Here is a 26,608-nt window from a genome sequence, read left to right on the forward strand (position 1 = left end):
CTCCTGTATCATGTGACAGCCCTCAGCCAATCACAAATGCATTTACGTATATTCTGTGAATTCTTGCACATGCTCAGTAAGAACTGGTGACTAAAAAAGTGTAAATATAAAGACTGTGCACATTTTGTTAATAGAAGTAAATTGGAAAGTTCTTTAAAATTAAAGTGTCCCTTTAATTGCTGAGCTTTAATTGCCATTGATACAAAAAAACTTGGTTGTCATTATGTGATGAGCCTGTCACTATTAGATGTTACTGGAATAGGAGCTTGCCCTGCCTTTGTCATTATTCAGTTGATTTAGTCGATTTATCAAGCTGCTGCAGACAGGGGCGTATATACGTGCCCCTGTCTGCCGCAGCTCGCCTCTGGTGGCTGAATTCCCATGGCGGAATTCAGCATTGCACACAAACGCTATTTTGAACTCCCGTGCAATCCCCCCTGTCAATCACGTGCGAGCAGGAGCTGTCAATCTTGAAAATTGAAATTTGCCACCTTAGAGGTGGCGAAAGGTAAGGGAAGCAGTGGTCTGATGACCACTGCTTGTTAAATATGGACTGCAGGTTCTCTTGAGAACCTGCAGTCGTAGGGGTTTGAAAGGCTTGCAAAGCCTTTGATAAATCAACCTTTATATGTAAAAACCAGGTTAATAGGTGAAAGGAGTGGGGGAAGTAAAACAAAGTAAAATTAATAAATGGATTACTTAAATTATAATTAAACTATAATTGTTCTTGAAAAAATGGATTATCCTGAGCTAAAAAAACAAACCAAAAAACCCCACCAAAAAACATATATCTTAACATTATGTTTATTCTTATGGGGCATACTTGTCCACCAATTGATCTGTGTGAGTTGTGTTTTTTTCTCAGCCAGTGGTTGAAGTCCACTGTGCTGGACCAGTTGTGCAGAAACACATATTTCATGTACGTTTCAAAATCTAATGAAACATTTCATGCAAAAATACATATTTTAACATATTTAGTGCCTTTTCAAAACATAGTTTTCAGCTTGAGTCAAGTCTACACTATTCTATATTATATTAATACGTAAGAATTCATAGTATGAGCAGCATAGCATCAGTTGTATGGTTTGGTCTTACTTGATGGGTTGTTGGAATGTGAGCAAACACAGTGATTTTTATTAGATGCTTGATTAAGATACAACCCTAGTTATTCACATCATCAGTTAGTGGAGATCAACGTCTTTGGCAATCAAACTTGATTAACTCATCAAATCAGTGTAGCAAATAAACCATTGCATTCTTATTTGGTGAAGTGATGATGTCAGAGTTCATTGCCCCAGGAAAAGCATTGGTAATGAATGATATACATATGTAGAAGATTTTGGATTTGCAGGTCAAATTCATGTTCCATCAATAAATTGTTTTGTTATAACATAGCTTATAATGTTCTCAACAGATGAACCAGTTGTTTCAGGAGTTGACATCAAGGATTAGCTCATTGTTTCTGGTTCACCCATATTGATTACCTCTTTCAAGATAATAGTTTCAATGCATGTTAAAACAAAAATACCCCCAAAACTCCACAGTGATTGACATTTTTTAGTACTAAAGTAACAACTGAAGTGTTCATCAAAATTTGAAGTTAGAAATTGCACTTTTGTGTATCACATATTATATGATATGATGCATATTATATGATACTAGTCCTAAAGCCCATGCACACGGGCCATTTCTTGCAGTACAGCGGTCCCACCCCTTGCTCTCTCTCCCTCTCTTTTGCTCTCTCTCTCCCCCCTCTCTTTTGCAATCTCTCTCCCCCCTTGCTTTTGCTCTCTCCCCCTCTCTTTTGCTCTTTCTCCCCCTCTCTTTTGCTCTCTCTCTCCCCCTCTCTTTTGCTCTCTCCCCCCCCCATCTATTTTGCTCTCTCTCTCCCCATCTCTTTTGCTCTCTCTCCCCCTGTCTTTTGCTCTCTCTCCCCCTGTCTTTTGCTCTCTCTTCCCCTCTTTTTTGTTTTCTCTCTCTCTTCCCCACTATTTTGCTCTTTCTCTCTCCCCCTCTCTTTTGCTCTCTCTCCCCTCTCTTTTGCTCTCTCTCTCCCCCCCTCTCTTTTACTTTCTCTCTCCCCCCCTCTTTTGCTCTCGCTCTCTCTCTCCCCCTCTCTTTTGATCTCTCTCTTTACCCCTCTCTTTTGCTCTCTCTCCCCCCTCTTTTGCTCTCTCGCCCCCTCTCTTTTGCTCTCTCTCCCCCTGTCTTTTGCTCTCTCGCCCCCTCTTTTTTGCTTTCTTTCTCTCTCCCCCTCTATTTTGATCTCTTTCTCTCCCCCTTTCTTTTGCTCTCTCTCTCTCCCCTCTCTTTTGCTCTCTCTCCCCTCTCTTTTGCTCTCTCTCCCCTCTCTTTTGCTCCCTCTCTCCCCCTCTCTTTTGCTCTCTATGCCCCCTCTCTTTTTCTCTCTCTCCCGCCGCTCTTTTTCTTTCTCTCTCCCCTCTTTTTTGCTCTCTCTTCCCCTCTCTTTTGCTCTCTCTGCCCCCTCTCTTTTGTTCTCTCTGCCCCCTCTCTTTTGTTCTCTCTGCCCCCTCTCTTTTGCACTCTCTGCCCCCTCTCTTTGGCTCTCTCTTCCCCCTCTTTGGCTTTCTCTCTTCCTCCTCTTTGGCTCTCTCTCTTCCCCCTCTTTGTCTCTCTTTCTCCCCCTCTCTGTTGCTCTCTCTCTCTCCCTCTCTTTTGCTTTCTCTGCCCCTCTCTTTTGCTCTCTCTGCCCCCTCTCTTTTGCTCTCTCTCTTCCCCTCTCTTTTACTCTCTCTTTCCCCCTCTCATTTGCTCTCTCTGCCCACTCTCTTTTTCTCTCTCTCTCCCCTTCTCTTTTGCTCACTCTCTCTCTCCCCCTCTATTTTGCTCTCTCTGCCCCCTCTCTTTGGCTTTCTCTCTTCCCTCTCTTTGGCTCTCTCTCTTCCCCCTATTTGGCTCTCTCTCCCTGCTATTTGTCTGTCTCTCCACCTCTTTTGCCTCTCTCTTGCAGCCACGGCCACTCCAGGGGATCCAGGCCCCCATCACAGTGCCCTGCCCGGTCTTGGTGCTCCCGTAGGCCACGCCCACAAGACTACCCCCATCACGATGCCCAGCTCGGCCACGCCCCTCATCACGCTCGGCCATGCCCCCATTGCGGAGCTCCCGCCAGCCACGCCACACCACCTCAGCTGTCAGGATCCTAAAGACCAGGTGTAATTGTCCTTATGCCGTCTCTACTGCGCATGACAGCTTCGGACAAACACACTTGGCCTTTTTAATAATAGGATGATGAGCAATCCCATTACATAAATATGCCAAATACATAAATAAGTGCTGTTGTGAAATTCAGCCTGCTTTCCAAGCAATACAACAATAATATATCATGCTCCAGTTATTAATGAACATATTAAATAGTCCAACGTCTGCATTCAAGTATGAAAAGGAAACTCAAATCAAAAGAGGGAAAATGTTAGTTAAGAGACCACTTTTGGGTCTCAATTTAGGGTAAAATCTTTATTATTTTATTTTTTATTTTTAAATTTTTTTGTAACTTGATTACCAATATGGGAGTTCCAAAGGGGAACAAAGAAATAGTAACTCCCTTCTAAAAACTGGTGAGCACAATAGGGCTATGAAAAGTTAAAATAAAAGGTATAGGCATATAGAAAAAAAACGGGAAGAACTATCAGCAAGATTACAAGTTGTGCACTAAACCCGCTGCGTAAATAACGCAAAAAATGACTGGTATCGCACTTTCCATAGCACTGCTATTACAAGTTACAGAAAAACCTTCTTGTGCTGTGCGTTATGGCACGTTAAGCTCCATACTGCAGAAAAGCCAAGGCCTGACTTTACGTGCTTGTGCACGTCTTCCCCCATAGACATCAATGGAGAGAAAGTGTTAGAAAAAAAAATAACACCTGCGATCGCAGACACTAAATAAAACTATTAACCCCAAATATGCCGCCGACATTAAATAAAACTATTAACCCCTAAAACGCCGTCCCCCACATTGCTAACACCAAAATAAACCTATTAACCCCTAAACCGCTGGACCCCTACATCGCTACTACAATAAACCTATTAACCCCTAAACCGCCACCCCCCACATCGCAACACACTAAATTAAACTATTAACCCCTAAACCTAACACCCCCCTAACTTTAAATTAAAACTTACAATATAACTACCTTCAAATAAATAAAAACTTACCTGTGAAATAAAAAAAAAAAACTAACGCCTAGATTTAGAGTTCTGCGTTAGCCGTCGAAACCAGCGTTAGGGGCTCCTAACACTGGTTTTGGGCTACCGCTGGTATTTAGAGTCAGTCAGGAAAGGGTCTAACGCTCACTTTGCAGCCACGACTTTTCCATACCGCAGATCCCCCTACGCCATTTGCGTATCCTATCTTTTCAATAGGATCTTTCTAACGCCGGTATTTAGAGTCTTGGCTGAAGTGAGCGTTAGAACTCTAACGACAAAACCCCAGCCACAGAGAAAAGCCAGGAGTTAAGAGCTTTCTGGGCTAACGCCGGTTCATAAAGCTCTTAACTACTGTGCTCTAAAGTACACTAACACCCATAAACTACCTATGTACCCCTAAACCGAGGTCCCCCACATCACCGCCACTCTATAAAAAATTTTTAACCCCTAATCTGCTGACCGCACACCGCCGCAACCTACGTTATCCCTATGTACCCCTAATCTGCTGCGCCTAACACCGCCGACCCCTATATTATATTTATTAACCCCTAATCTGCCACCCCCAACGTCGCCGCCACCTACCTACAATTATTAACCCCTAATCTGCCGACCGGACCTCACCGCTACTATAATAAAGTTATTAACCCCTAATCAGCTTCACTCTCGCCTCAAAAACCCTATAATAAATAGTATTAACCCCTAATCTGCCCTCCCTAACATCACTGACACCTAACTTCAAGTATTAACCCCTAATCTGCCGACCGGACCTCACCGCTACTCTAATAAATGTATTAACCCCTAAAGCTAAGTCTAACCCTAACACTAACACCCCCCTAAGTTAAATATAATTTTTATCTAACTAAATAAATTAACTCTTATTAAATAAATTATTCCTATTTAAAACTAAATACTTACCTGCAAAATAAACCCTAATATAGCTACAATATAAATAATAATTATATTGTAGCTATTTTAGGATTAATATTTATTTTACAGGCAACTTTGTATTTATTTTAACTAGGCACAATAGCTATTAAATAGTTAATAACTATTTAATAGCTACCTTGTTAAAATAATTACAAAATTACCTGTAAAATAAATCCTAACCTAAGTTACAATTAAACCTAACACTACACTATCAATAAATTAATTAAATAAAATACCTACAATTATCTACAATTAAACCTAACACTACACTATCAATAAATTAATTACATACAAATACCTACAATTAAATACAATTAACTAAACTAACTAAATTACAAAAAATAAAAAAATAATTTACAAACATTAGAAAAATATTACAACAATTTTAAGCTAATTACACCTACTCTAAGCTCCCTAATAAAATAACAAAGCCCCCCAAAATAAAAAAAAATGCCCTACCCTATTCTAAAATACAAATAGATAAGCTCTTTTACCTTACCATCCCTTAAAAGGGCCTTTATTAACTATTTAATAGCTATTGTACCTGGTTAAAATAAATACAAAGTTGCCTGTAAAATAAATATTAATCCTAAAATAGCTACAATATAATTATAATTTATATTGTAGCTATATTAGGGTTTATTTTACAGGTAAGTATTTAGCTTTAAATAGGAATAATTTATTTAATAAGAGTTAATTTATTTCGTTAGATAAAAATTATATTTAATTTAGGGGGGTGTTAGTGTTAGACTTAGCTTTAGGGGTTAATAAATTTAATAGAGTAGCGGTGAGGTCCGGTCGGCATATTAGGGGTTAATACTTAAAGTTAGGTGTCGGTGATGTTAGGGAGGGCAGATTAGGGGTTAATACTATTTATTATAGGATTATTGAGGCGGGAGTGAGGCGGATTAGAGGTTAATAACTTTATTATAGTAGCGGTGAGGTCCGGTCGGCAAATTAGGGGTTAATAATTGTAGGTAGGTGGCGGCGACATTGGGGGCGGTAGATTAGGGGTTAATATATATAATATAGGGGTCGGCGGTGTTAGGGGCAGCAGATTAGGGGTACATAGGGATAACGTAGGTGGCGGTGGTGTATGGAGCGGCAGATTAGGGGTTAAAAATAATATGCAGGGGCAGCGATAGCGGGGGCGGCAGATTAGGGGTTAATAAGTGTAAGGTGTGTTTAGACTCGGGGTACATGTTAGGGTGTTAGGTGCAGACTTAGGAAGTGTTTCCCCATAGGAAACAATGGGGCTGCGTTAGGAGCTGAACACTGCTTTTTTGCAGGTGTTAGGTTTTTTTTCAGCTCAAACAGCCCCATTGTTTCATATGGGGGAATCGTGCACGAGCACGTTTTTGAAGCTGGCCGCGTCCGTAAGCACCGCTGGTATTTAGAGTTGCAGTGGCGGTAAATATGCTCTACGCTACCTTTTTGGAGCCTAACGCAGCCCTTCTGTGAACTCTAAATACCAGCAGTATTTAAAAGGTGCGGGGGAAAAAAAGCCAGCATTAGCTACGCGGGTCGTTACTGACAAAACTCTAAATCTAGCGGTAAGATTAAACTATAGATTAACCTAATATTACTATTTAAAAAAAATAAAAATAAAAAATCTAAATTGCAATATTAAAAAATCCTAACACTACAAAAAAAAAAATATAACATTACGAAAGAAACAAACACTAAAATTATGAAAAAATAAAAAAAACTACATAAAAGAACACTAAAATTACAAAAAATGAAAAAAGACTAAGATTACAAAAAATAATAAACTAAATTATCCAAAATAATAAAAATTAAACCTAATCTTATGCCCCTATAAAAACAAAAAGCCACCCCAAAATAAAAACACCCCCTAAACTAACAATAAACTACCAATAGCCCTTAAATGGGCCTTTTGTAGGGCATTGCCCTGAAGCAATCAGCTCTTTTACCTAAAAAATTACAAAGTCTCCCCTAACAGTAAACCCCTCCACCCAACCAACCCCCCAAAATAAAAAAACTAAATCTTTAAACAACCTAAGCTACCCATTGCCCCTAAAGGGGCATTTGTAAGGGCAATCAACTCTTTTGTGCCCATAAAAAAGAAAAAGCCCTAATAAAAAAAAAACCACACACACAAAAAAACAAACAAAAAAACTAACACTTACCCCAGAAAATGTACTCACCATTCTTGAAGTCCGGAAATCCAGACGGAGCAAAGTCTTCATCCAGATGGCGAAGATCTTCTTCCAGGGTGGCACCATCTTCTATCTTCTTCCCGAAGGTGCAGAGCGGTCTTTGGAAATCCGGAGCGGATTTGGAGCGCTGGGGGATCGCTGTAAACCGCCTCCGCTGAAGAGGACCAGCGCTCAGAATCACAAGAGCTGCTGGTGCAACGCCGCCACCTGCAGACTCGCGGCCAATGGGCCACCAGCAGGGAGGTGTCAATCAACCCGATCGTACTCGATCGGGTTGAATTGTGGCGATTTCTTGTCCGCCTCATCAGAGCAGGTGGACAGGGTTATGGAGCAGCGGCCTTTAGACTCGCCAGAAACACGGCCCTTCAAGCTCCATTCGGAGCTTGACAGAAAGGCCTCAATGCCTGTATGTATTTAATTGTTATTTTAATTTACACTGTTGTCTTTATTCTAAATCAGATTTTTATCCTTAAAGTTATGGTAAACTTTAGTTAATCAAAAGCCATATTATCAAATGCCATATATGCAATGGCGTATTTAGGTTTAGGTTAAAGGGACAGTCTACACCAGAATTTTTATTGTTTTAAAAGATAGATAATCTCTTTATTACCCAGTTTTGCATAACCAACACAGTTATAATAATATACTTTTAACCTCTGTGATTATCTTCTATCTAAGCCTCTGCAAACTGCCCCTTTTCTCAGTTCTTTTGACAGACTTGCAGTCTAGCCAATCAGTGCCTGCTCCCATATTACTTCACGTGCACGAGCACAGTGTTATCTATAAGAAATATGTGAACTAACACCCTCTAGTGGTGAAAAACTGTTAAAATGCAATCTGAAAGAGGTGGGCTTCAAGGTCTAAGAAATTAGCATATGAACCTCCTAGGTTAAGCTTTCAAATAAGAATACCAAGAGAACAAAGCAAAATTGGTGATAAAAGTAAATTGGAAAATTGTTTAAAATTACATGCTCTATCTGAATCATGAAAGTTTATTTTGGCCTAGACTGTCCCTTTAAATTAGCACATGTGTACACACATAGTATACATGTGAGCAGTAACGCCACGGCAAGGCTTCAACCATTGTTACCGGCCATTCACACACCTTTCAGATCTCCTTTTACACGTGATACACTCATACACACAATCGCTCAATGAAGAAAAAAAAGTACATTGTTAAGATGCATTAGTAAACCAATAAGGTTACAAAAAAGTAAAACTTCAAACTCAAACTGTGATTAACAGATTAATAATAAATAAATAAATACATAATAAATAATCCCTGTTCTAAGTAACATTAAGATAAACTTTAAGTGAACAATAATGCAAATAAAGTGCTCCAAAAAAACGTTGGAAGATACAGTCTAAACAACTGTATTGTTCATCTCACTCCGATTGATATAAAAATAAAGATATTCGAAATATGAAAAAACATAATTTTTTTTTAAAAAAAAAATAACAAAATAACTGTGCTAGAGGTAGTCTTAAAACAAAACTAACATTAAGATAACATTTCAATGAACAATAAAACATATAAAGTGCACCTAACACTTTGGAAAATACACTTGGATCTATTTATTAAATTGTGAACCGAAACTACGCTGGAATTCCGCATCATAATTGTTGCGAGATTGATCCAACCTAGTTATCAAAGCCTCAAGATTGGCAAATGTTGAAATTTGTGAAGTAACATACGATTCCGCAATCTCAATCCGAAGCAGATCGATGTTTACGTCATTACAGATGTTCCCATTCACTATTTGACACTTTTCCCCATTTATCAAACATTTAACAGGTACGCTTGCGTCTTTTCCGACACAGCGTACCTGGTTTTCAATCTGCCACCCTTGAGGCTGCAGATGCCATAGAAATCAATCGGAGTCTGAAAGCACTGAAAGCTTATGTTCTATGCTGCAAGAGAATGAAGCATACCCCATTGATTTCTATGGTAGAAAAAAAGTTAAGTTTCCACCTAACACCCTAACATAAACCCCGAGTCTAAACACCCCTAATCTGCCACCGCCGACATCGCCGCCCCCTGCATAAAGTTATAAACCCCTATTCCGCCGTTCCCCGCCACCGCCGCCACTAAATAAACTTATTAACCCCTAAACCTCTGGCCTCCCACATCACCACCACTAACTAAACTATTAACCCCTAAACCGTCAGCCCCCCACATCGCAAAAACTAAATTAAGCTATTAACCCCTAAACCTAACAACCCCTTAACTTTAAATTAAAATTACAGCATCCCTATCTTCAAATAAATAAAAAATTACCTGTAGAATTAAAATAAACAAATTTTAAACTATTAATTAACCTACCCTAACTAGTATACTACAATTAAATTAAACTAACAATTAAATAAACTAAATTACATATTAAAAAAACCTAACCCTACTAAAATTATTTAAATATACAATTAAACATTCTTTCAAAGTCCTAAATTACAAAAAAAAAAAAAAACGAAGTGCCGGCGAATGCAACATAGTTGACACTTTGATAAATATGCCCCACTGTCTGAAGAATTGCATTCACTCTTCAAATATAAAAATGAAGAAAAATATAATAAATATGAAAAAAATAAATATCTCTTCAAAAAAACAGAACAAAATAACTGGGCTAGAGGTAGCCTTAAAATGAAACTGGTCTTAGCCTTAAAACGAAACTGTCTTTCGTCTGTTTTTTTTTCTTCGAAAACTGGTCAATAAGGTCATCATACTTCAAATGATCAACAAAATGTCTGTTTCAATAGCCAACAGAGCTAATGCATTTAGTCTATCCTCTTCCATAGTTGAACGCAAGTATGTTTTTATACGTTTTAATGCAGAAATCGAACGCTCAGCAGAACAGTTTGTTGCTGGAGTGCACAAAAACATTCTGATTGCAATATCAACATTATGGTAGAGATGGTAATGACCAGATTTACACAGCCTTTGGTACAGCTGTAGAACTGAATGAGATTTTGTTTTTTCTAAACTCATGTAATGTGCTCAAAATTGGTGACATTCATCCACAAATGTATCTTCCAGGTCCTTGTGAAACTGTTGCCTTAGTTTCTCTGCTTGTTCCTCTACAACAGAAGGCTCAGTTCTGAAAGCTTGGGTATAAAGTCAAACAGCCCATAAAAATCACAATCATGGAGCCGACCAACAAGGAGAATGGCCGCATATGATTAATGCTCTGCTGCAGAAATGGACTCAGAGACACAGAAGGGGATGTTAGACAATAAGTCCCTGTAAGATTATGGACTAAAAAATGAGAGATGAGCTAACAGCATAACCGAGGATAATAAGCGCACAAATAATGACTGGAAAAGACTGGTTGTCGGGAAGGTTCAAATCGGCTTGAAGAATCTGCACTGGGCTTGCGGTAAACCTAATCAACCTGGAGGGAGCGTCGGAGCTGCTACATTGCCACACGGGTCAGCTAGATTGAAGAGAATAACGGACCCATCGGTTGCTCCGATCGGTCTGAAGGAGCAGAAATCATAGGCACCGGGTGAGGCAGTCTCCGACGGAAGGTTAAGCTTTCAGCCCACGCGGTAGGGGAAGTGATTCACAGGAGTGGTGGGTAAGCCAGTCGGGCCTTCATAAGGAAATTTATACACAGCTACAAAGGGGTAATTTGTTTTTCTCCCTCTTTGGAGGTATGAGCACTACTTACACGCAGTGACTATTTGAGCAATGCTCTATCTTATGCACAGCAAACCCCCGCCATTTTGACAGCACAAGTTGGTCTGATTGAGCTTCACTATAAACTGCATAATTAGACAGAAGCCCTATTACCAGATCTTGCCTGTCTCCTTAGTTGGCAGTAATAGACAGCAGGGGAGCTTTCAACATAACCTTTGCTACAAATAAAACAATTCTCTTATAAGAACACATAGGATTAACATAATATATAGACATTCTGAGTAGTTGTGAGGGGGGCCTTTATAGGGCTAAATAATAGAACATAGCAAATTAACACCAAACCATATAAGCAGAGTCATAGCAATAAACTCTGATTGGGAGACAGGGGCACCTCTCTCAGAACTGCAAGGTTAATACAGTACAAGCATGGCTTCAAAAAGAACCCAGAAATTAGACAGGGGGGCAAATCAGCCACTGTCCTCAGGGTCAAAGATGAACTCTTATTTTAGGGCCCTATACACAGCAAACTTGGAAGACCAGGGGTTATCCTCACACCAGGAAGATATATACGTGACACGGCGGAAAAAGACTCTGATACCCCAATTACCAGAGCAGATATAAAGGACCTTTCGACTAAGGTGGATTTCACACAATTTTTCCAGCAAGTAAGTCAACTAATCAAAGAGAGCCTCTCAGATGTTAGGAAAGAGATTGCTGAATTAGGTGGTAAAGTGGCTTTCCTAGAGGAACAATCGGAATATCAAACATCAGATACAGATCTGCTCACCAGGAAAATGAATGCCCAGGAAGCTGAGATAGCCTTTTTACACAGCAAAATGGAAGACCTCGACAATCGGGGAAGAAGGAAAAATCTTCGGATTAGGGGTATACCCGAAAAGATCTCGGCGGACAATCTCTATGCATACCTACAAAGTCTGTTTAGCAGGCTCCTGTCGGACTCCCAGTTGCCTGATTTCCTACTTGACAGAGCCCATAGGGCCCTCAGACCACCCCCAAGGGGTAATGAACCTCCACGGGACGTAATTATGAGGTTTCATAAGTTCACAGATAAGGAGAAGGTTTTAACAGCGGCAAGAAAACAAAAAGAAATTAGAGTGGGAGAAGATTTGCTCCAAATTTATGCTGACTTGAGCCCAATGACCCTGCAAAATAGAAAGGAATCCAGGTTCCTGACTCTTCACCTTAGAGATCTGGGCATAGCTTACAGGTGGGGGTTCCCCTTCTGCCTGAGGGTGTTTAAAAATAATAAACTTCACATTTACCGCACCCAAGAAGATCCTGAGACTTTCTGTCATCAATTAGATATTCCACTACCAAAATTACCTTCCCTGAGTAATGAGAAGGGCAGCACAGCAGAGGGTGAGTCAATGCCTCCTAGATCACAGAGGGAGCATTGGACTCAAGTGGCCAGAAAGAAACTTAAAGCTAACAAAACACACCCGGTTGCAGCAGAATCAGAGCAGATGTAGGTTGACCAAGGAACTCAGCTCTTTAACCTCCAAGGAGGGAGAAGATAATTACAGATTAGCCGGTGGGCAGATGCTCACATATGGACACTTGGACATTAGTTCAGTGGACATTCTTGTATGCCTAAAGTCAGATTTAATTCTATATTTTCAGTCATGGTTTATTCATAATACTATATGCACTATCTCAAAATGTTAGTTAATCTCTGAGTACAAGTTAACCTACAATGGTTACTTTAACCCCTGTGAGAATTCCACTCTCTGATTTGCGGGGAGAATTTGGGAATTTTTCACGATGTTGGTTTGTTAAACGTATTGTTTATTTTTGCTATATTTGTTCTTATTTTTCTACAGGTCATAGTAATATTTTGAGGACATGCTTCCACAGCCTGGCTTACATCTAGGATGACTTATGTCACCCAGCCCTTTTCCCCAGCCCATCCAATACATGTAATTCCTATGGACGGGATTGATTCAGGTGGGGTTCAGCAACAGGGTATATTACACATGCCCCAGGGACAAACTTACAAGGTAAGGGTAAACTTGCTCTCAACATATCACTGATATGGCACACACTGTTTTAGTATTGATTTCACAAAATTGTAAGGGGCTTAACTCCAAAACGAAGCGCTCGGTAGCACTAAATTGTTTCAAAAAAGAGAGGGGACATATTATATTCCTGCAGGAGACTCATTTCCCTTGGTGCCATGAACCTAAATTATGTTCTAAAGAGTTTCCCCTGAGCTAAACTCACTCAAATACTACCAAACGTAATGGGGTGGCAATATTGTTTCAGAAACAGGTTAACTTCCACTTAATTGAAAAGCAGCTCGACAATGAAGGTAGATATATGTTCCTAGTGGGGCTCCTATTTAACTGCCCAGTAACTTTGGTTAACATTTATTCCCCTAACACTGGCCAGGTAGCATTCTTTACCAGAATTAGCAATAAAATTCTAGAGGTTAAAAAGGGGGCTTTGATATTGGGGGGAGATCTCAATGTGGCTCTGATCCCTCGGTCTGATTGCTAATTAGGTCATAGCTCTATATCTGCAAAAACTAGGAACTCCATACAAAGCATTTTAAGAATGTTGACCCTCATGGATGTCTGGTGACTGCACCATCCTGGGGCACGTAATTATACCTTCTTTTCAAATCCTAATCAGAGTTATTCTCGTATTGATTATTGGTTTGTTGACCAGCTCAGTTTATCATTGGCAAAAGATGCTAATATATCACCGATCTTGTGGTCGGACCACTCAGCGGTCTCCTTAAACTTGTCCTGGTCCTCTATACCATTGAGACCATTTATATGGAGGTTAGATGAGATTATATTACATGACCCTATTTTCAAGTCAGATATTCATAAATCCATAATAGATTATTTTCATATCCATGAGGATAGCCAGACATCCCATATGACTAATTGGCTAGCACACAAGACGGTCCTTAGAGGGAAATTTCTAAAGCAGAAGGCCCTACTGAAAAGGATAAAATCAGCCGAGTATAGAGGTCACTTGCTGGAACTGAATAAGATGGAGACTTTACATAAGGCTTCTCCAAGCAATCAGATAATAACAGATAATCTAACTAAGGCCAGGTTGAATCTTAAAAATTACCTCAATAAAGAAGCTCACAAAAGAGCTTTATATCTCAATAAGATTTACTATCAAGGGGGGAATAGGGCAGGAACACTGTTGGCAAGGAGCCTCAAACGTAGAGAGACTCATTCTAAGTATAACTGATCCTATGAAGGGGAATTTATCGGACCCTAAGGCTATTGCTAATGCGTTTAGGGACTATTATGGTACTCTATACAATCTCCCCAAAAACACAGAGCTATCGCATATAGAGGCAATGAGCCAATACCTGGAGGAGACTGATCTACCCTTGCTGAGTAAAGAAAATATAGATACACACATTTCCCTTCAGGAGGTATTAGACGCGATAGATGGCTTACAGGCAAATAAGAGCCCAGGACCAGATGGACTCTCAAACAAATATTATAAGATATATTGGGATACCATAGGCCCGCAGCTTCTAAAAACATACCAGCACATTGACATGACTGGACGGTTCCCGACAGAATCCCTGGAAGCCTTTATAACAGTGATCCCCAAATCAGACAAACCCTCTAACCTGACAAGCAACTATAGGCCAATATCCCTACTGAATACAGACATAAAAATCTTCACCAAAATATTAGCAAACAGACTGAGTCGGATCTTGCCAGAGATTATCCATACGGATCAAGCTGGGTTTGTTCCTGGCCGTGAGGCGAGGGACAACACCATAAGAACCCTTCAACTAATTGACCCCGCACAATATACCAGGACCAAAATGATCCTTATATCCTCTGATGCCGAAAAGGCCTTTGAGCGACTAGACTGGGACTTTCTTTACTTGACTTTAGCCAAAATAGGGGTTGGGGATTGCATGATCACTCGGATTAAGATCTTGTATCAGTCTCCTTCAGCGAGGGTCCGAGCTAGTGGTGGATTGTCAGATGGCTTCAATATTAATAATGGCACTCGACAGGGCTGCCCTCTTTCCCCGCTCCTATTCATAATCAGCATGGAGGTATTAGCACAGAGAATAAGATCGAACCCTCGTATCTTGGGTCTCTCAGTGGATACCAATGATTACAAGATATCCCTCTATGCTGATGACTTCCTTCTTACACTGACCTCGCCTTCCACATTGGTTCCAGAGGTGATCAAGGAGTTTGAGAGGTACGGCTTATTTTCAAACTTCAAAATCAATGTTCATAAATCCGAAATACTAAATATTAATTTGCCAAAACGAGATTTTCAGTCATTGTTGCAGTCCTGTCCCTTTAGGCACCAGGGAAGGCAATGAAATATCTGGGAATAAGTTTAACCCCCAAACCCAAATTGTTAGTCCATTTAAATTTTACGAAGCTCACCACAGCAATCCAGACAGACCTACAAAACTGGAAAGACCGACCATTCTCTTGGTGGGGTAGACTGCAGATCATAAAAATTAATATTCTACCTAGAATATTGTATGTGATGCAGGCAGCGCCAGTCCACCTCCCATGCACCTTCCTCCATAGTATTCAAAAAAACTCTTAATTTATTTGTTTGGGGGCTTATCAAACCCAGAATTAACAAGCAGACCATGTATAGGCCACTGGAGCATGGAGGGTTGGGCCTCCCAAATCTTGAAACCTACTATGCCTCAATATGCCTACAACATATCATTGATTGGCACAGAAATAATCCCCTGAAGGCTTGGATTCCCCTAGACTCACAGATATTAAGAACGCCTTCCCCGGGAGCTTTGTGTTGGGTGTCCAAGCAAAATCGCCCCCCTTGGTTAAGTGAATACACACTATACCAACAAGTTTTTAATCAATGGGACACATTATTAAGTAGGCTACCCAGACTGTCCTCATTGAGATCTCCCCTTACCCCCATATCTCCAAATTCAGAACTGCAGGGAGGTTTGGACCTCAATCTTCACAATTTGACTAGATGGAAGATGGACTTTACAATACCAATCCACAAATTGCTTAAAGATGGGGTTCTTAGGGACAGAGTGGAGTTGGAGGGAATTCTAGGTGGAGTTTTTGCCACATGGTTAAAATATAGACAGCTTCGGCATTTCCTTTCCACTTACCCACATAAAGACAAATTAATAAGACCTCTAGCCCGTTTTGAAAGATTCTGCTCCTTAGAGATGCCTGCACACCACACTCTATCTTGGGCTAGGAAGATTCTAACGGACGCACAGATGCCCAACCGCCCAGATTATGTAGGCAGATGGCAGGGGGAGTTGGGTAGAGAGCTGCAGAATTCAGACTGGAAGCTTATACTAAAGAATACAAAAATATCTTCTATGTCCACCAAACATTTAGAAATTAATTACAAAATCTTAACACGTTGGTACCTGACACCGGTCAGGTTAAAAAGCATGTTCCCTGGGTCGTCAGACGTTTGTTGGAGGGGTTGCGGTTCAAGGGGAACCCTCCTTCACATGTGGTGGAGCTGCCATAAATTGAGACCCTTATGGAGTGGGGTTGAGACCTTTGTCAGGAAAACACTAGGGTTGGGTACTGACTTTGAATTGGAGCCAACACTGGCGCTGCTGAACCTATTACCTAAACACAAATGTAAACTTAGAACTAAACTTACGCAAATGGGTTTGAACTCTGCCAGATCCCTTATAGCCAGGCTGTGGAAATCGCAAATCACCCCTAAATTAGAGGAGTGGATAACACATATTGATCACACTCTTGCATTGGAGGAGTATGAGTATTTTAGATTAAATAACCTTGAATTTTACCATAGTCTTTTAATTATCTTGGACTACAGCAGGAAGGAGTGGGGAAATGTGTCAGCATCTTCTCTGGAATAGGAGTAGATAGTTTGAGGACCGGACTTACACAATCTAAATATGGGGACATTCCTTCAGGCTGTTCATCCAGATGGTATTGGTGCTGCCAACAATGTAATGGGGTCATCTACCACTGTTGTTGGTTCTTTGATTTGGGAGTTGGGGCTTGGAGGTGGAGGTCCATTGTATTTAAATTATAATTGCTTGACCTAGTTGTTTAACTGTTGAATTGGTTATATGTTCAATTTAGGCTGCTGCATTGTTGTTGTTTTAAAAAAAAAATTGTTTTATCTTATTGCGCCCTTACCACTTGGTCATCATGTGACCACAAATCCTCCCAATACCTGCACAGTCAGTGCAGTCACATGTCAGTTTTTGGAGCGGCAAACACAACTTCATCTAGGATTCAGGACTGAAGTCTGTGGGCAGTGTCTGTGTCTCTGAGGATGCCGGTGAGTGACTGTGGGCTATGGTTTAAACTTTGACTCAGATCAGTCATCCATCTCCATCTGAGGGTGGACACTGCAGCCAGGGCAGTGTCTGCTGAGCCTGAACTAAACCTGCTGTCTGTTGATTTTGTGCAGAGCTTAGTCAGGGAGGAGATCTATGCACGCTGTTAGGAGCTCAGCTACACTGCAAAAAAATAAAATAAAAAATAAAACTCAGGCAGCTTTAAAACTCCTGTGTCCAGCACGCAGCAACTGCTCTCAGTGATTCAAGTCAAAACACTAAGAGCATTTGCTGCGTGCTGCACACAGGAGTTTTAAAGCTGCGTTCACTGTCTGTTATCACTGAAGCAGTTCAGTCCAGGCATCCGAACATGATTGCTGCTGAAAGTAAGTTGTACTTTATAAAGTAACATGGTCCTAGTGCCCAGGTGCCCTTCTCTAAATGTGTTTATAAATATGTGCATTTGTGTGTGTAAAGGTGTGTGAGTGTTTGTGTAAATGTGTGTGTGTGTAAATGTGTAAATGTGTGTGTGCGTGTGTGTGTAAATGTGTATGTGTGTGTAAATGTGTGTGTGTGTGTGTGTAAATGTGTGTGTATATGTGTATGTGTGTGTAAATGTGTGTGTGTGTGTGTAAATGTGTGTGTAAATGTGTGTGTAAATGTGTAAATGTGTGTGTGTGTGTAAATGTGTGTGTGTGTGTAAATGTGTGTGTAAATGTGTGTGTGTAAATGCGTATGTGTGTGTAAATGGGTGTGTGTGTGTGTGTGTGTGTGTGTGTGTGTGTAAATGTGTAAATGTGTAAATGTGTAAATGTGTGTGTGTAAATGTGTGTGTGTGTGTGTGTAAATGTGTGTGTAAATGTGTAAATGTGTGTGTGTAAATGCGTATGTGTGTGTAAATGGGTGTGTGTGTGTGTAAATGTGTGTGTGTAAATGTGTATGTGTGTGTAAATGGGTGTGTGTGTGTGTGTGTAAATGTGTGTGTAAATGTGTAAATGTGTAAATGTGTGTGTGCAAATGTGCATGTGTGTGTAAATGGGTGTGTGTGTGTGTGTGTGTAAATGTGTGTGTGTGTGTAAATGTGTAAATGTGTGTGTAAATGTGTAAATGTGTGTGTGTGTGTGTGTGTGTGAGAATTTTCACCCACAATAGTAATCCATAACTTCCCTTTATTTGTTGGGACATTAACTTTCTTAATGTAAAATGTCTCTATTTCCCCAGTGCTACAAATCCTATATATATATATAAAAACAAATCCCCAAGGAAGGATAAGCACAGTCTTACAATTTCTTACAGCTGCCAGGGTGCACTTTACAAACAAATCCAAAGTCCCATCACAAAAAGGCACTCGCTGGTCTTCATAAAAAATAACATTTATTTCATTTCATTAGTAAAAAGACATAACGTTTCAATGCAATTTATACACCTTTGTCAAATGTCATAGGATTGGTTCCCAAAAAACAGAAACCAAAAAACATATGCTTTTTGAGTTCTGTTTTTTGGTAACCAATCCTATGACATTTGACAAAGGTGTATATAGGTGAATATGATCCATTTATTCATGAACAGATAAACAAATATGGCAATGCAGGAAAAGGGAGCATGTCTTATCTTTCCGTTACTACTTGTGCAGAGTTTATTCAGCTGGTGGCAGAGACTGTTTTGAAAGAGATCATCAGTACAGATGGCAAAATATTTTTCTATCAGTGTTGATTCTACACCTGATATAGCTCATATTGATCAGCTGTCATTTATTTTAAGATATGTAAAAGAAGATGGTCACCCAACAGAACGCTTCCTGAAATTTATTCCAAAACCTGTTCATAAATCAAAGCAACTTTACGAAGCTGTAATCAACACATTTAAACTGCATGACCTGGATATTGCTAATTGTTGTGGTCAATCAAAAATGGTCCGGCTCCTAAGCTTACATTCCTGCTTTTCAAATAAAGATACCAAGAGAGCCAAAAAAATGTATAAAAGGAGTAAATTAGAAAGTTGTTTAAAAGTGCATGCTCTATCTGAATTGTTACAGCTGCAGTCCACTACCTACAGCCTGAAGTTTATTCAATGTGGTTGGTTCTGGTATGAATATGCAGGGGGCTTTATAGCATACTTTGTATTTGGAATGAGAGATCTTTGTTAATAAACACCTTAGGGACGATTTATCATGGCCCGAATCGGCCCCAATGCAGCTGTTTCCGTGCAAGAGGAAAGTAAGATACCTACACCACCTCCTTGTCTATTACCAGACCTAGGAGTGTGGCTGAAGTGGAGATCCCCATGTGACAGAGCAGCAGTGGGATGTGGTTACAGTAGGGATGCACCAATACCGATACTAGTATCGGTATCGGTACCGATACCAAGTATTTGCATGAGTACTTGTACTCGTGCAAATGCACCGATACTTAAACCGATACCTCCACTTCCTACCCATATGCTATCTTGTGGCGTTTTTTCAAACTGCATGTTCCCATTTCATTTTAAACTGGAGTGGAGACTAAGTTAAAAATTGTTTACTACTGTTCTGCCAATACAAATTGCTGTTATTTGTATTATTGTAGAAGAGATCACTGTACCTCTTTCAGACAAACCCCTGAAGTACTGGGCAGTTAATCAGTTAATAAACTGAGATTTCCAGCTCTGGCTAAAATGGCCCAAAAATATCTTTCTGCCCCATGCAGTATGGTGGAAAGTGAAACTGTTCAACTTAGAGTCGAACCTCCATACAAATGTCAGATTGATGTTATATAACAGCCCTACAACCCAGTTGCATCACCCCTTTAAATGTAATATTTTATTGTAATATTTTTTTATTTATAAACCTGTTTAGTGAACTTTTTTATTATTTCATGTTAAAAATCTTTTGAATTACAGCCCTTTCTAATTATAAAGAAGGAATCTTAAATAATTAGTCTGTATTGCGCTTGGTAAACTGTCACATGACATTAAAAAAAAGTATCGGTAATTGGTATCGGCGAGTATTTGAAAACAAGTATCGGTACTTGTACTCAGTCATAAAAAAATGGAATCGGTGCAACCCTAGGTTACAGTAACAAATATATTAAGAGGTTGTGCAATCAATAGTATTGTTTTTGTAAACTAAAAAAATTACATCATTATTGTTAATCCTTAATGACAGTTGATTTACCCTGTATGCCAGCTGTTCTTTAGGAGGGTAATAGCTTGGACCTCACCAACACTAGGGTTGCCACCTCAGCCATGTTTTCCTGGACACTTATGAATTATACATGCTGCAGGGTGTGCAGAGGGGAACATGAATAGTGATGTTCAGTGTCACTATTTGTGTGCTGTTCAGGGTTAAAATTCATGTTCCTATCTGCACAACCTACAGCATGTATAACTTATAAGTGTCCAGGAAATCATGGCTGAAGTGGAAACCCTAAGTGATACAGGGATTTTTCTGCAGGTCTCAGGCAGCAAGGTATGCAGAAATAGCACAGGCCTGCTGCTATTGATGAGACCCCCACTGTTAAAGCATTGAACACCTCTTGCAACATGCAACGTCACTGTCTTTAAGGAGTTAATCAATTTGAGCTGCAATCCCAATCCATACAGTGTAAAATTACAGATTTGCAAGAATTAAATGGTTCATTATAATGATAGAAATTGTTCCTTTTACAAATCTCGTGTGAGAAATGTTTGAATGCCCACTATAGTAAATGAGAAATACCATAGCCATTTTAAAAAAAAATAATAAAATTAATTTTTATTTTAATGGATTTTTATTGAGGTCTGGTTTGCAACAAAACAAATATGTTACTTCATATAACAAAAGAATATCAATGTTCACATCACTCGTAATAACATAGATGCAAAACCTTAGCTGTTGCGTCACAGGTAATTATACATATTTCAAAATGAATCCTTTAATTTTCCTTTTTTTTTGTAACCAAAGTTGCACCAATATATAACAATTTCAGCAAAGTCTACAATAAGTGGTATACTCTATGCTAAGTACTATATCATAGCAATTATTTTTTACCTGTACTGATACACTTATTTTTAGACCAAAACCTTGCCAAATTACAAAAAAAATTTTTTTTTTACAATAAACTAAGTTAGAAAAATGAAGAATGAACAATATTATATAGTGCATGTCAATAAGATATCATACACAAATGTACTGTATACCCATAGAAATCTATGAATCATTCTGTTACAAATGTTGCTATTCTTTTGGAGGTATAGTTTCATGTGACACTTGTCAATTGATATTGTCCGTTCACACTGTACATCGTTATTGATGCAAACACCTATATTGTAAGGGATATTACAGCTGAATGGCCATTGTGTTAGTGATTAGGGATGGGCGATTGTGTTTATATCCGAATTCGAATGTTAGAACGAATGTTATTGTAGAAATTCGATTTACATAATAGAATGTTGATAAGAACGAATATTCTTAAAAATTCGATTTTCAAATGTTATTGACAGTTTTCGAATGTCACATTCGAATTCGAATGTCACATTCGAATTTGAATATTACATTTATAAAACACAATTGCAGACTAGAAACACTATTTCGAATGTCACATTCAAATCGAATATCACATTTGAATCGAATGTAACATTCGAATTCGAATATTACATTTATAAAACACAGTATTAGACTAGAAATACTATTTCGAATTTGAATGTCACATTCAAATCGAATATCACATTTATTAAACACAGTTGTAGACTAGAAATACTATTACAAATTTGAATGTCACATTCGAATATTACATTTCGAAATGGAATGAATACATAGCTAAACATTCTATTATTCGAACGAATATTTTCGAATTTTATTGAAAAATTCGAAAACGAAAATTCGAAAATAGAATGTTAGAATGTTATATAATATATATATATAATATATATCGAACGAACGAATGTATCAAAATTCGTTTTAAATTTTTAATTTTTAGAAACATTCGCCCATCCCTATTAGTGATTTGCATTTGTATAAGCTTATTTTTTTTTAAATCAGTTATTAATATTATTAGTAGAATTATTATTATTATTATGATCATTTTAATCATTTATAAATTGATATTTAAATATTTTTAAAATCAATTTAAGGATATACAATATCTTTCCTTATTTGCCTTATCCATATTATCTTATAATTACCTTCTAAAAATGTTTAGACTCAATGCTTGTTACTAAATGTATTACCATGGACATAAACCAACAAGGAGGCCAAAACGATCATCTGGGGTTGCCATGTTCCTTGTTCAGAGGAGAATTGCCTGGTATTTCTGGGCTGGATTGACCTTGTTAGGCAACATCAGACGTACATACTTCAGGAAAGAAGTTACTCCCAGGTGGTGACTTGGTCATAGAACAATTTAGTGAGGTGTTGTTCATTCCTGGCAGACTGTTTCTCTTTCTGAATACATAATCCAATATAAGCTAGGGTTGTGCAAGGCAGAGTACAGTCCCTAGGTATTTACAAAAGTCCCTGTAGACTTGAAACATGTTGTTTTCCATCTCATGCACCATGACTTAAGGTTAATTACAGTAATTAGCTATACCTCATGGTGAATAGGATAAGAAACAAATTATTTAATACATTTTGTACTAATTAATGCAGTAATGATAAACATTTAAACCACATGTTCTGGTATTTTCCAAAGAAAATTACAAACTAACCAAATGTGTTTTTTTTAATTTTTTTTTATTTTTTTATTATTGAGGTTTACCATATAGTAAATAGCAAACAAATGACAATGTGATACACTGATGTATAATCTCAAGATTACATACAATAATAAATTCTGTCCTCACATCACAACCTAATACAAAACAAGATAATAAAATAAATGTATCACATTGATGATTATCAGTACTTATTTTTAAAGCACAACATATCAAGGCCTCCTAGCAGATAGTAAGGGCCACTCTTGGACGTTTCCAAGACTTAAAACCTATAGAAGGCAGATGATAAAGAAGGAACCACTGTTAGATCCCATGTAGTTGTGAAACCTCTTTTTTTACATTATAAGAGAACAAAATAAGTGCCCCTCATGGACCCTAAATTGAACAAACTATACATCTTTGTTAAGAAAATAATACCCCCAACACAATTCAAATTGCAAAGAAATGTCCCCCAATAAAAAAATAAAGGTCACTATTGGACCCTCTAGCATATATTTAAACATTATAGGGGAAAATGGGGGAAATATAACACAACAGATCACTTTTAAATCTATAAATAAAAATATGAATAACAAGGGTGCTTATTAGAACTTTATACTATGTGAAATACTATAAAGATCTCTATGCTATAGATTCTAGAATATAAATTTGTTTAGGAAGTACACTTACTAAGCTAATTGTTATATGTAATATTATTATGATCCCTAAAATATAGACTCTAGGATATAAAGTCGACTAGAAAGGCATATAGAGAGAAGAGTGCATGGAGGAAAGTGAGCTTTCTACAGAGCTCTATATTACCCTTTCTCTTACTGTTAAAAAAAAACTAGCAAGACCATTAGTACCCATTGTGGTATATTAACAGCTTAATATTGGAGTTAAAATGACTCCACACTCCTGTATATTAAGATTATAACATAACATATAGATATAAAATATAGAACTTGTGCTTGTCATAAATAACCTCATATAACACTGATATGAGACACCAGTAATATAGAGTATGCAATATAATGGGCCCATATATCAACTGAAAATGGCTCATCCTAGTTTACTCTACATAACTAAATTTGAGTAATTCATAGCTCCTCTATATCAAAATTATAGTATAGAAATAGAAGATGCAGAGCCTAGTCCAAAAATAAATTAAATCTGACTTGGGATGAGTTGCAAAACCATAAAGGGCAAACAATTAAATAATCATATAATACTAACATAAACACCAGCGTACTATTTAAATCAACAGGTCCATACACAAGCATTAAATGGCTAAACTCTGTACTTTCTGCATATTAAAGTAAATATCAATTTTGATGCTAACAGGGGCACTTTAATTCATCAAAATTTACATTTCACTCCTGTTGTGAAAAAAAACTTACCTTTTAATCTTCACAGCAGCTCCAGCTTCCTCCGGTTGTTGCAAGCCATTTCTGATGTCAGAAATGATGGATAGGTCATCCTCCAATCACGGCTCCCCCCCCCAGGGGAATCAGTGTCTGATTCAACACCGTCATTGGAGGAAGCCGGATTCCTTATTTTAGACACAGAAAGAGGCTTTGTGGAGGAAGCTGGAGCTGCTGTGAAGATTAAAAGGATACTTTTTTTTCACAACACGAGTGAAATGTAAATTTTGATGAATTAAAGTGCCCCTGTTTATAATAGAATTTTTAAAAAACGTGCACTCTAGCATCAAAATTGACATTCACTTTAAAGTTTAAATACATGCAGGAAACCTACAGAATCAAATATAATAGGAGGTTTCACATTTATGTGTATAGCTTAAAAGGACTGCTCACACCTCTGTGAATATTGATGATATTTCCATATTATATAACATAAGTGAATACAATGGATATCGGAATCTCAATTATATATATAGACTGCAATAAGTAAATGAATGGCTTCCCTCTTTTTGTATTGTCAGTATCACTCACAAGTGAATCGCCATTTCAAAAGGAATCTCCAGTTATTTACTGCTATTTAATACTATTTTGTATCCTCTCACTGTTTATATCTCTTGTGTGAATATCCAGCTTTAAAAAACTGATCCTACCTCACACCTAAATTTTCTTAAAATGAATAAAGAACAACATGATAATTGTTTCCCCCGCAGAGTAGTCTGTATTTCTTAGGTCAAAAATGTTGGTGTTTATCATTAGAAAGATAATAGTGTGTGCAGTTGAATTACAAAATCTATTCTATTTGGGAATTGCAAAGAATTTATACAAATTTGACCCTACTCTTTTCCGCTATACCTCCTTGGAAAAATGATTGGCAAATAATTGTGAACTTAAAGGGACAGTCTACAATAGAATTGTTATTGTTTTAAAAGATAGATAAGCCCTTAATTACCCATTTCCCAGTTTTGCATAACCAACACTGGTATATTAATATACTTTTATCTAAGCATCTTCTGACAGCCCCCTGATCACATGACTTTATATTTATTATCTATTGACTTGCATTTAGTATTGTGTTGTGCTAACTCTTAAATAACTTCTCGGACGTGAGCACAATGTTATCTATATGACCCACATGAACTAGCAGTCTCCCATTGTGAAAAGCAAATACAAAAGCATGTGATTAAGAGGCTGTCTATAGAGAGAAATAGGCAGAAATGTAAAGGTTTAAATGTAATAAAAAATATTAATCTAACAATGTTGGTTGTGCAAAGCTGGGGAATTGGTAGTAAATGGGTAGTAAATGGGTAGTAAAAGCTTTATCTATCTTTTTAAAAAATATTTTGTGTGTGTGTAGACTGTCCCTTTAATTGTATCATTTAAGATTTAATTTAATTTCCTGGCAAGGTTTATGATATACAGCACCTTTTAAGCATCTAGATATTTTATTTTATTATATTTTGTAATACTTAGAAACATTACCAAGAAACCTTCTTTCAAGTAGCATTACTACCAAGCCTCATTTTGAAGATTGAAAGAAAATGATTGTATTTCAGTACTGGCTTAAAGGATAATGCAAATGTATATCTAGATAATCATGGATGTTCTCTACCTGCAGTTGCCATATACCAATTAAAAAAGAGCAGCCAGTTAGTATTGGTCCTTGCAATTTCTGCAGTTGTTCTAAAAACCTAATCCACATAAGTCTCAAAACCTCATAATTCAATATCTTCCCTAATACAAACTATTAGTATTCATTTATCAAATGTTGAGTATTCTGACATTTTTAGAAAACTGGTATTCAAATTCTTACAGTGTTTATTAAAATATGACTAATTTTTTTAGACTTAAAAAGAACAATATAGCAAATTATTGGTTAAAACAACAGTAATGCACACCTATTTAAATATTTAGACACCATACATAAATAAAGAAGTAAAATGATGTCACTATAAAAATGGATTATTAATATTCATATACTGTACATACTCATAAGGGAAATCATCTTTTTTATTGGATTCCATAGAAACGTGGGGCCACATTACGAGTGGGACTCTTACAGTTACACGCGGGATTGGATGTAGCGCTTTCAACTTGAAAGTAAACGTGATTGCTTGAGCGCAATTGAAGATAATGCGCATCAGGATAGTAGAACCCCAGAGCTCTGGTTAACAACATTTTTTATACAACACATTAAAAATGCATTGAAAAGTACAGTTACTCTCATAATAACACTATCTAATACAAATTATTAAAATAAATATTGCACAAAAAATTATATTAGGGCTCAAAGATATGAGGTCTCAGGTGATAGAAAAAAGGCAGGTAAAGGGCTTTTACA

Source organism: Bombina bombina, chromosome 1 (assembly GCF_027579735.1).
Source record: "Bombina bombina isolate aBomBom1 chromosome 1, aBomBom1.pri, whole genome shotgun sequence".
Lineage (NCBI taxonomy): Eukaryota > Metazoa > Chordata > Amphibia > Anura > Bombinatoridae > Bombina > Bombina bombina.